Raw genomic sequence first — 11,214 nt, 5'->3', positions numbered from 1 at the left:
ATGAGGACCCCAGGAATCCAGCAGGTGCTGAATCTTCAAGTGCAGATCACTTGGGAGTAAGCTTGCTTCCTGCCCTCCCACCTTGCCCGCTCTGCCCCCCCAACCTATCCCCCTTGCCCCTGGAAGAATACAGGGGTTTGCTGTTTGCAGCTGGTGAATTTTCTGGCATTGGAAGAGGACCCCTGCCTTTTTAGGTTCCTGATATCAGCCTGAGCTCTGTCGGAATAGCTGTGTAGACCGCCTTCCCCTGCCCTTAAGCTATTGAACCCCAAATAACTACAATTGCAGATAAATTGGAGATAAAGTGGTGGGCCTCTGGATGCCAGAGAGAGAAGTGGAGACTCTCACCACCCTGAGACCTGGACAATAGCCCCTGGGTGAAGCCCTGAAGCCCCATCCACATTCTTTCCTCTCTCTAGCAACTTGGTAGAAAGATTTCTAGTTGAAAGACTCGATGGGGGAAAACTGTTTCAGAAACCTGTTTGGAGCCCGGGTTGGATACTATGGATTGGGTTAGAATGGGCTTTAAAAGATTTGGAATCTCCTGAAACAGCCTCACTGTAGGGGTTCATGGACACTGGACACAGGAAGTGGTGCTGGTATTTCCAGAGAAATCTCTCTGGGACGTGAAGACAAAAACACTCCAGCTTCACCCGCCACTGGGGCTCAGAATGGGATATGTTTAGCTTCACTGAGTCAACTGGACATCAGCAGCTGGTGAGCCATGGGGTTTGGAATACTTCATTTTGTTCTCTGAAGTCATGAGTCTGCAAAATTTCTCTATAAAGGGCTAGAAAGTAACCAGGAATTAAGGTCCATTCGGTCTTTGCCATTAGCAGTGTGAAACAACCTTGTGCAGTGGCAAATGATCGCAGTTGTGTTCCAAAAAAACTTTATTTGTGACACTGAAATTTAGACATCATATAATTTTTACATGTCACAAAATGTTCCTTTGTTTCCCCCAAATAAAATTAAAAAGTAAAAATATTAAACGTATTTTTAAAAGTTAAAAAAAAAAAAACTAAAACATAAAAATCATTCTTAGCTTGCTGGTTGGGAGAAAAAAACAAACAGGAGGCATGCCAATTTGTCAATCCCTTTCTAAACCATTTGCCTATATAAGGCAGCTAGCATAGCATTAGTGGCTTGCTACACGAATTTAGTAGGCTGGATTCTGCTTATGAAAAATAGAATCTTCATTAAATCTAAGAAGACATCACCTGTAATCTACAACATTATTTGGTGTTTTGTTTGTTTGTTTTTGCCAAACACAAGCTGGAATCAAGATTGCTGGGAGAAATATCAATAACCTCAGATATGCAGATGACACCACCCTTATGGCAGAAAGTGAAGAGGAACTCAAAAGCCTCTTGATGAAAGTGAAAGTGGAGAGTGAAAAATTTGGCTTAAAGCTCAACATTCAGAAAACGAAGATCATGGCATCCAGTCTCACCACTTCATGGGAAATAGATGGGGAAACAGTGGAAACAATGTCAGACTTTATTTTTCTGGGCTCCAAAATCACTACAGATGGTGACTGCAGCTATGAAATTAAAAGATGCTTACTCCTTGGAAGCAAAGTTACGACCAACCTAGATAGCATATTCAAAAGCAGAGACATTACTTTGCCAACAGAGGTCGTCTAGTCAAGGCTATGGTTTTCCCTGTGATCATGTATGCATGTAAGAGTTGGACTGTGAAGAAGGCTGAGGGCTGAAGAATTGATGCTTTTGAACTGTGGTGTTGAAGAAGACTCTTGAGAGTCCCTTGGACTGCAAGGGGATCCAACCAGTCCATTCTGAAGGAGATCAGCCCTGGGATTTATTTGGAAGGAATGATGCTAAGGCTGAAACTCCAGTACTTTGGCCACCTCATGCGAAGAGTTGACTCATTGGAAAAGACTCTGATGCTGGGAGGGATTGGGGGGCAGGAGGAGAAGGGGACGACAGAGGATGAGATGGCTGGATGGCATCACTGACTCGATGGACATGAGTCTGGGTGAACTCCAGGAGTTGGTGATGGACAGGGAGGCCTGGCGTGCTGCAATTCATGGGGTCGCAAGGAGTTGGACACAACTGAGTGACTGATCAAATCTTATCTGTGGCATGTGGGGTCATAGGTCCCTGCCCAGGGATTGAAGCCATGCCCCCTGGCTTGGAGTGAGGAGTCTTAAGTACTGGATCACCAGGAAGGCCCGAAGCATTATTTTTCACACCACTATAAAATATATATTTATATACATATGAATGTGTGTATGTGCTGTTGCTTCAGTCATGTTTGACTCTTCCAACTCTATGGACTGTAGCTCAGCAGTCTCCTCTGTCCACAGGATTCTTCAAGCAGGAATACTGGAGTGGGTTGTCATGCCCTCCTCCAGGGGGTCTTCCTGACCCAGAGATTGAACCTGTGTCTCTTAAGTCTTCTGCATTGCCAGGAGGGTCCTTTACTGCTAGAGCCACCATTTAGCCAAGCAAACTATGGTACGCTACTGATGAAATGTGATCTGGTATCAGAAATGGTCAAATGTAAACTTTAGAATGGTCGTAAATGTCAGCGAAACCTGTTAATGGCATGGAAGCTATCGAAAAATGTATTATATGGAGAGAAATTGTGTTACGTATCTTTTGTTTCAATGACTACAACTGGTCCTGACATCATCCAGCTACATACTGGCTGACACTCTCCCTTGTGTGATAGTTTTAAGTCATTAAGATTTGGATTTCATGAAATGCTAGGGAAAACTGCTTCTCAGCCTTTTGGCTAAGATCAAGTGTAAGTACCTGGGGATCCAGGAATTAGTGGGTCGAGCCTGTGATACAGACAAATGATTGTATTATTAAGAGTTACTGTTTATTTTTGTAGCAGACATATAACACTGACAGATGCCACATGTTGTTCTAGAAACAAAAATATAGCAACCCAATAGCTCTGGAGTTGAATATGGCATGTGAGTGGGAGAAGGCTGTAATTTCTGACATCATGGTCGGGCAAGCTTGGCAGACAAACTGTGGACCGTGACAGATCAGGAGCTGGGTGATGGTACTTGAGACAGCATCCTAGGCAGGGAGAGCAGCAGAAGTCCTGAGAAGGCCCCGTCCTCTCTCCTCGGTGCCCTTGGGAGATTGGGTCCAGGAACCCTGCACCCACAGATACCAAAATGCATGGAAGTGCAAGTCTCTTATATAAAATGGTGTAGTCTTTGCATGTAACTTAAGGGGGTGCTCCCACATGCTTTAAATTATCCCCAGATTCCTTATAATACTTAATACAATGTCAGTGCTCTGTAAATAGTTTCAAGTACACAAATATATATATATATATATATATATATATATATATTTTCCAGCATGAGGCAGGTTCAAGTTTTGTTATTAGAACTTTCTGGATTTTTTTTTTTATATATTTTTGATCCATGAATAGAGTCCGATGCCTTCTGGACTCACAGAGAGGAGGGCGTGAGGGGCAGCCCCAAGGGACAGATGAGGGCTCTTTTAGACATTTTATGTTGTTCAGCATTTCTGAGTGCTATTGGAGAACTATAGCAAAATGGCACCTACCAGCTCTCCTGTAGAGTGACAGGAGCACTGGGCCATCATGGGGAGACAAGGCAAAAGTGGGGGCTGGGGAAGAAAGTTTAAAACTGTCATGTCACTTAACTGAGTTTGAGATGTTTCCTTATGTATAAAAAAAGGGTGTTAATAGTTATCTCAATGTTTCAGCCAATGATTCAATCAAGTACTAATTTTGTCTTTTGAAAGAAATAGAATCATCACCACTCATCTGCACAGAGTAAGTTCCAAGACCCCCAGTGGATATCTGTAACCTCACGTAGTATCAAACCCTATATACACAGTGTTTTTGCTATACAAACATACCTGTGATGCAGTTTATTTTATAAAAGTACAGTAAGAGATTGGCAACTAATAATGACAGGAAAGTGAAAGTGAAGTTGCTCAGTCGTTTCCGACTCTTTACAACCCCTTGGACTGCACCTTACTACTCTCCTCTGTCCATGGGATTTCCCAGGCACGAATTCTGGAGTCGGTTGCCATTTCCTGTTGTGAAGGATCTTCCCAACCCAGGGATTGAAGCCGGGTCTCCTGAATTGTAGGCAGACAATTTACCATCTAAGTCACCAGGGAAAGTATAATAATAACATAGAACAATTATAACAGTATACTTTTATAGAAGTTTTGTGAAAGTTTCCATGTAAAATATATTACTGTACTAATTTACTGATGTTTTTCACCCTAAAGGCAATGGCACCCCACTCCAGTAGTCTTGCCTGGAAAATCCCATGGACAGAGGACCCTGGTGGGCTACAGTCCATGGGGTCGCACAGAGTCGGACACAACTGAAGTGACTTCACTTTCACTATTCACTTCCATGCATTGGAGAAGGAAATGGCAACCCACTCCAGTGTTCTTGCCTGGAAAATCCTAGGGACAGAGGACCCTGGTGGGCTACAGTCCATGGGGTCGCACAGAGTCGGACATGACTGAAGTGACTTAGCAGCAGAAGCAGCAGCAGCAGCAAGCACTTACTGCACTCTGTGGCCATACCTTTTGCAGTTTGAGGTTTAACAGCAAAACTGATACAGATTTCTTTTCTCTTCTTCACATTCACCACAGATCTTAGCAACCTCAGCATGCAACTGTTCTCTTTTTAATCAAATTGAGAACTTTGATATTTTCACTTAAATGTAGCACTTAATGGATTCCCTCTAGCATGTCTAAATGGCCAGCATCACTCTAATATGCTTTGGGTTCATTATTGAGTAAAATAAGGGTGATTTGGTCACAGCTCTGTGACATCTCAACAGTCATTGTGGTAAACAAGTAACAACCGAGTGGGATGTGCAGGACTAAGGAACGATTCACATTTTGGGCAGGAGGAAGCAGGATGGTGTGAGATTCCAATCACACTCCTCAAAATGACATGCAATTTACAATTTATGAGTTATTTCTCTCTGGAATTTTCCATTTAATATTTTCAGAGAACAACCCTCAGGGTTAACTAAAACCACAGAGAGTGACACCTGGATTCAAGTTCAAAGCCAGTCATTTCTAACATTTGAACAGAGTGACCAGACTCAGAAACGGAATCCCAGGGGGACCTGAATTCACCATGGCCCCTCCAGGAGTCTATTCTACAAATAATATGATTATGACCTTGGAAGGTCTCTTGACCTCACCAAGCCATGTTTATGGTGAGACACCATTTTCACAGATTCACGTAAATGACCAGACATGCTTCAGTCTTATGGATCCAGACAGCACATGTAGTTTGGAAGGGCTGGAGAAAACAGACTTTTTGACTCTAGCAAGTCAGAGCAAGATTGTTGGTCCCATGAAATGAAATCTGATCATGCTACTTGATGACTTTTACTGTGGACAGCATACAAGAGATAGGCAGCCAGAACAGAAGACTCACACAGCCTCAGCTGAGCTGAGTGACTCACAACCCTCAGCTGAGCTGTGTGACTCACAAGCCTCAGCTGCTTGAGAGTTCTAAAAAATGTCAAGTTTATGACCCAGGTGAGGAACCATCTGGAGTTTGAGAAGCAGAAGGGTGACAGCTAGGAAATCCACACTACTGGCCAGCACTGCAACCGCCAGTTTCCCAGCCCATTCCAGCTGCGTATCACATTGAAAGTGTCCACACTTCTGGGGAGCCCTCCACGGTCTGTAAAATCTGTGAATTGTCCTTCGAAACACATCAGGTTCTCTTACAACACATGAAGGACAGTCACAAACCTGGCAAAACACCTTATGAATGCCACATTTGCAATTACAGATCTTCAGCCTTTGCTGATACAGAGGCAAATTTTAGAACATGGCATGGAAACACAAACAATTTGCTTTGTCTGTTTTGCCTCAAATTTTTCAAACTGGTGATATCCTTCGTAAATCACACTTGGAGGCACTGGAACAAGAGGGTCTTTCCATGTTCCAAGTGCCTACTACAGTTATTGAAGCCAAAGGAAAATACAGAGCATCAAACCAATAATCATCAGCCATTCAAAAAGCCAGAACAATTGCAAGGGTTGCCTACTGAAACAGAGGTCATGATCCAAACTTCAGTTCAGCTGAGACTGAGTTGATTTCCCTAAGAGAGACAGCATCCATCATTGTGAGGAACACTGACTCCCGAGTGCCACCCAGAAAAACTACAAAGAAGATTGACTACCAACACAAACTACTCCAGATGTGTTGCAGCAAGGGATCTGGCTAAAAACTATGTTCTACCCACCTCCAGAAATTCAAAACAGCCCTATTGAGGTTCAGCCAGCTGTACATAAAGACCCTGCTTGGCTTTTGTTCAGTTGCTCAGTCATGTCTGACTCCCTGTGACCCTATAAACTTCAGTACACCAGGCTTCCCTGTCCATCACCGTCTCCTGAAGCTTGCTCAAACTCATTCCATTGGGTTGCTGATGCCATCCAACCATCTTGTCCTCTGTCATGTTTTGTGCTCCTTCCTTCAATATTTCCCAGCATCAGGGTTTTTTCCAATAAGTTGACTCTTCCCATCAGGTGACCAAATTGTTGGAGCTTCAGCATCAGTTCTTCCACTGAACATTCAGGGTTGATTTCCCTTAGGATTGACTGGTTGGATCTCCTTGCAGTCCAAGGGACTCTCCAGAGTCTTCTCCATTCTCCAGGACCACAGTTCAAACAGATCAATTCAGCATTCAGCCTTCAGTCCAGCTCTTCCATCTGTATCTGACTCCTGGGAAAACTATAGCTTTGACTTTATGGACATTAGTTGGCACAGTAATGTCTCTGTCTTTTAAGATGCTATCTACATTTGTCACAGCTTTTCTTCCAAAGAGTGTCTTTTAATTTCAGGGCCTCAGTAGCAGTCCACAGTTATTTTGGAGCCCTAAAAAATAAAGTCTGGATTTACTGTAACTGAGATTGTACTGGCTTCATCTCTCCACCATCAAGTAGCTTTGAAATCTCCATGTTCCTTCCTGGCTTCTCTCTGATCCCCAAAGTAACCATTTCTCTGAACTCTAGCACCAGGTATTCATTTTCCTTTGTTTCAAATTTTAAATAGATAGAATCACACAACAGAATTTCTGTTCCCCTGGTCTTTGTTTTCTTTCAAATAAGTGAGATGCATTCTTATTACATGTAGCTGTGGAACATTCCTTTTCATTACTGGGTAGAATTCCCTTGGATGAATGGGCATAGTCTTATATGTCCATTTACTGTGCCTGAAATTTGAGGCTTTAATTTTGCCTTTTTGAATAAGCTGCCTATGAACATGTGTATGTGTTTCACAGTAATTTCTCTAAGATAGCTATATCTGTATATATATGGATATGAGATTTTCTGATAATCCATGTGGTAGTGGTAAAGTTGCTAAGTGGTATTTGACTCTTGCAACCCCACACACTCTAGCCCACCAGTCTCCACTGTCCATGGGTTTTCCCAGGCAAGAATACCACAATGGCTTGGCATTTCCTTCTCCATAGTATTTTCCTGACCCAGCGTTCAAACCTGGGTCTCCTGCATTGCAGGCAGATTTGTTACTGACAGATACAAAATAGCCATGAAATTAAAAGACACTTACTCCTTGGAAGGAAAGTTATAACCAACCTAGATAGCATATTCAAAAGCAGAGACATTACTTTGCCAACAAAGGTCCATCTAGTCAAGGCTATGGTTTTTCCTGTGGTCATGTATGGATGTAAGAGTTGGACTGTGAAGAAAGCTGAGCGCTGAAGAATTGATGCTTTTGAACTGTAGTGTTGGAGAAGACTCTTGAGAGTCCCTTGGACTTTAAGGAGATCCAACTAGTCCATTCTAAAGGAGATCAGCCTTGGGATTTATTTGGAAGGAATGGTGCTAAAGCTGAAACTCCAGTACTTTGGCATGAGGTCATGCGAAGAGTTGACTCATTGGAAAAGACTCTGACACTGGGAGGAATTGGGGGCAGGAGCAGAAGGGGATGACAGAGGATGAGATGGTTGGCTGGCATCACTGACTCGATGGACGTGAGTCTGAGTGAACTCCGGGAGTTGGCGATGGACAGGGAGGCCTGGCATGCTGCGATTCATGGGGTTGCAAAGAGTCGGACATGACTGAGTGACTGAACTAAACTGAACTGATTCCTGCTTCTGAACCTAAATAACTTGTAGCTCCTAAGTGAAATTGTTATGAAAAAAGGAATGATATTGAAAATAGCAAACTTTTTGAGACAGAGCTAAAGCAGTTTCATATGTTAATGTGCACTACATTTGAAAAGAAGAAAGCTTGGCAAAACAATGATCTAAGTAAATGCTATTCACAGACATTTTGGTAGCAATATAAATTTTTTAAATCATTGTTACATGTATTCCCTAATAAGGATGATCAGGTTTTCACATATATAAATGCATATTTTTCTCTTCTGTGAGGTAATGTATTTATATACTTTATCTGATTTTTCAGTCGGGGTGTTCATCTTGTAGGAATTTTTGTTTGTTTCCTGTAAGGCTTAAGGAATCATAGATCTTCAACCAGGGATTGAATTTCTGCCCCCCCCCCATTGCAAACACAAAGCCCTAACTACCAGATCATTAGGGAATTCTCAATGAAAAAGTTTTCTCTCTCCTTGTCTAATATGCCACTTCAGAGATATTAAAATGTAGCTAATGTGACAGAGGTATTAAATCCTTGTGTGTGCTCAGTCACTGCAGTTCAGGTCAGTTCAGTTGCATTCAACTCTTTGTGACCCCATGAATCGCAACATGCCAGGCCTCCGTGTCCATCACCAACTCCCAGAGTTCACCCAGACTCACCTCCATCGAGTCAGTGATGCCATCCAGCCATCTCATCCTCTGTCATCCCCTTCTGCTCCTGCCCCCAATCCCTCCCAGCATCAGAGTCTTTTCCAATGAGTCAACACTTTGCATGAGGTGGTCAAAGTACTGGAGTTTCAGCTTTAGCACCATTCCTTCCAAAGAAATCCCAGGGCTGATCTCCTTCAGAATGGACTGGTTGGATCTCCTTGCAATCCAAGGGACTCTCAAGAGTCTTCTCCAACACCACAGTTCAGAAGCATCAGTTCTTCAGCCCTCAGCCTTCTTCACAGTCCAAATCTCACATCCATACAAGACCACAGGAAAAACCATAGCCTTGACTAGATGGACCTTTGTCGGCAAAGTAATGTCTCTGCTTTTGAACAAGCTATATGGGTTGGTCATAACTTTCCTTCCAAGGATTAAGCGTCTTTTAATTTCATGGCTGCAGTCATCATCTGCAGTGATTTTGGAGCCCCAAAAAATAAAGTCTGACACTGCTTCCACTGTTTCCCCATCTATTTCCCATCAAGTGATGAGATTGGATGCCATGATCTTCATTTTCTGAATGTTGAGCTTTAAGCCAACATTTTCACTCTTCACTTTCAATTTCATCAAAAGGCTTTTTAGTTCCTCTTCACTTTCTGCCTTAAGGGTGGTGTCATCTGCGTATCTGAGGTTATTGATATTTCTCCTGACAGTCTTGGTTCCAGCTTGTGTTTCTTCCAGACCAGTGTGTCTCATGATGTACTCTGCATATAAGTTAAATAAGCAGAGTGACAATAGACAGCCTTGACATACTCCTTTTCCTATTTGGAACCAGTCTGTTGTTCCATGTCCAGCTCTAACTGTTGCTTCCTGACCTGCATACAAGTTTCTTAAGAGGCAGGTTAAGTGGTCTGGTATTCCCTTCTCTTTCAGAATTTTCCACAATTTATTGTGATCCACAAAGTCAAAGGCTTTGGCGTAGTCAATAAAGCAGAAATGGATGTTTTTATGGGACTCTCTTGCTTTCTCTATGATCCAGCAGATGTTGGCATCTGATCTCTGGTTCCTCTGCCTTTTCTAAAACCAGCTTGAACATCAGGAAGTTCACGGTTCATGTATTGCTGAAGCCTGGCTTGGGAGATTTTGAGCATTACTTTACTAGCATGTCTGATGAGTCCAACTGTGCCGTAGTTTGAACATTCTCAGTCCCGTCCAACTCTTTGTGACCCCACGGACTGTAGCCCGTCAGGCTCTTCTCAGTCCATGGGATTCTGTAGGCAATAATACTGGGGTGGGTTGCCATTTCCCATTCCAGGGGATATTCCCGACCCAGGGATTGAGCCCATATTTTTTATGTCTCCTGTATTGGGAGGCAGGTTCCTTATCACTATCACCACCTGGGAAACCTATTAAAATTTACTTTTATTTAATTAATTTAAAATTAAAAGCTATTGCTTGAGGAACCAGATCTTCCTTATAAATGTGTTTCAATTAATTTTATACTCAATAATTTGTGAATCTCTTAGATATTTTCCTCAATTTGAGAGTCCATGCCCCTCTCCAGGTATAGGCTGGGTTTAGTGACTTGTTTCCAAAGGACAGAATATGTCAGGGGGAAAGAGATAACTTTATAGCAGAGGAACTAGTGGTAAGTCATATTGATAGTATGAATCCTTGATGGGAAGTAATGAGAAAGATATATTGCCTTGGAGGTATAGTTCTAAAAATATATAAACCCCTGTGCAACCAGGAGAAACATACCAAACCCATATTGAGAGTCATTCTGCAAAATACCTGTCCCTGAAGGACTCCTGAAAATTGTCAAAAGTCATGAAAAGCAAGGAAAGTTTAAGAAACTGCTAAGACCAGAGGGAGATCAGCCCTGGGATTTCTCTGGAAGGAATGATGCTAAAGTTGAAACTCCAGTACTTTGGCCACCTCATGTGAAGAGTTGACTCATTGGAAAAGACTCTGATGCTGGGAGAGATTGAGGGCAGGAAGAGAAGGGGACGACAGAGGATGAGATGACTGGGTGGCATCACTGACACTATGGATGTGAGTCTCAGTGAACTCCGGGAGTTGGTGATGGACAGGGGCTCTGGCGTGCTGCGATTCATGAGGTAGCAAAGAGTCAGACACGACTGAGTGACTGGACTGAACTGAAGACCAGAGTAAACTAAGGGAGGTATCTGTAGCTTTTCGGTATATATCCTCATGCAATTTGGCATCACATATGGGACATGAACCTGGAAAAGAACAGTTGTGGAAAAACTGGTAAAATTTAATAAAACCTGGAACTTAGTTAAAGGTACCCTACTGAAAGATACAGGAATAATTGGGAGGCTTAAAGGAGGTCATTTTACACAGATATAGTTTAGACATTGCAAGTATTTTCTGTACATCACACCCACTTCATTTTTACTTCACTGGAATGGG

The 11,214-nt window shown here is 42.6% G+C and overlaps 1 pseudogene; it reads left to right on the top strand.

The window, feature by feature from the left end:
• LOC132344444 (zinc finger protein 280A-like) lies at positions 1-6,234 on the top strand (annotated as a pseudogene).
• Positions 6,235-11,214: the final 4,980 nt, after the last annotated feature.

The sequence above is a fragment of the Bos taurus genome, chromosome Y, assembly GCF_002263795.3.
Source record: "Bos taurus isolate L1 Dominette 01449 registration number 42190680 breed Hereford chromosome Y, ARS-UCD2.0, whole genome shotgun sequence".
Taxonomy (NCBI): Eukaryota; Metazoa; Chordata; class Mammalia; order Artiodactyla; family Bovidae; genus Bos; species Bos taurus.
The sequence above is the reverse complement of the archived record's forward strand: the minus strand, read 5'-3'. Positions and strand labels throughout refer to the sequence as shown.